We start from the raw sequence: 1418 nt of genomic DNA on the forward strand, positions 1-1418 counted from the left end.
ACTCTTACCTCTTTGCTATACTAGGCAATGTGAAAATAAGAACCTTGATTGATACTCCTGGTACTTCCCAAATTGCAGGAACACATATATAGAGAACTGTCAAAAGACAGTTTACAGGTTTACATTTCATATACAAGAAATCTGTTGGAAAGTGGAATCACCTTCCATTTCATTTAACCAAGGGTTAGGGTTGGAGATAATTAGAGATTTTGGAGACCTGGAACCTTTCTTCCTATCATTTTGCGTACAGAATCTTTCACTTCATTGTTCCTAATGGTGTAGATGAAAGGATTGAGCACAGGGATGATGAAAGTATACAATATGGAGACAGACTTTGTCATACTAAAAGAAGAGTTCTTGATAGTCGGTCTTAAGTAGACAAAAAAGACTGACCCATACAAAAGGCTGACCACAACCAGATGTGAAGCACATGTAGAAAAGGCCCTCTGCTGTCTGGAGGTTGAAGGCATTTGAAGAATGGTGCAGATGATGAAGAGGTAAGAAATGAGGGTAAAAACCAGGGAAGACACAACCACAACCACAGCAACCAGGAATCCAAGGGCTTCAATGAGATGTGTATCTCCTCCCGCAATCTTCAACATGGGTCCAACATCACAATAGAAATGATTGACAATGTTGGAAGTACAATAGGGCAAGTTTGCAATCATTACCACCTGACAAATTATGGACAAAAAACCTCCAAACCAGGCTCCTATTGCCAGCTTAAGGCAGATCCCTGAAGTCATGATAGTGGAGTGTCTCAAAGGATGGCAAATAGCTATGTATCTATCCAAGGATATCAAACTGATAATAAAAAAATTCAGTGACTCCAAAAAGAAAATAGAAGCACAATTGTATCACACAGCAATACAAACAGATGGAATTATTAGCCAAGAGATAATTGAGCAACAGTTTAGGTATAAAGGTTGTGGTGTGTCCAATGTCTTTGAAAGAAAGGTTGCTAAGGAAGAAATACATGGGTTTCTGGAGATGGTGATCCATGACTACCATCGTAATGATGAGTCCATTGCCCATCAGACACAGGATGTAGAGCAGAAAGATGCTTGCGTACATCACCCTTTCCATTCCCCAAACACGTGGCAACCCAACAAGAATGAATTCAGTTGTTCTTGTACAGTTGGTCAAATTCATCTTCTCCTTCTGTTAAAAACAGGGAAAATATGGAATCTTCATTGACTCAAGATTTAGCCAAATTTATAAAGTACTTTTTCAGAAACTAGTATGATGAGCTCAACAGACAAAACACAAAAGTTAATTTTGATATCAAGGTAAGTGTATGTGTAGCTGAAAGAGGCATTTCAATATATATATATATATATATATATATATATATATATATATATATATATATATATATATATATATATATATATATATATATATATATATATATATAT

At 36.0% G+C, this 1418-nt stretch overlaps 1 pseudogene; it reads right to left on the minus strand.

Annotated features, from left to right (window-relative positions):
• Window positions 1-200: 200 nt before the first annotated feature.
• On the minus strand, window positions 201-1152 carry LOC107291799 (annotated as a pseudogene).
• Between the last annotated feature and the right edge of the window lie 266 nt (window positions 1153-1418).

Source organism: Protobothrops mucrosquamatus, unplaced genomic scaffold (genome assembly GCF_001527695.2).
Source record: "Protobothrops mucrosquamatus isolate PMUCROS unplaced genomic scaffold, P.Mucros_1.0 scaffold1188, whole genome shotgun sequence".
Classification (NCBI taxonomy): domain Eukaryota; kingdom Metazoa; phylum Chordata; class Lepidosauria; order Squamata; family Viperidae; genus Protobothrops; species Protobothrops mucrosquamatus.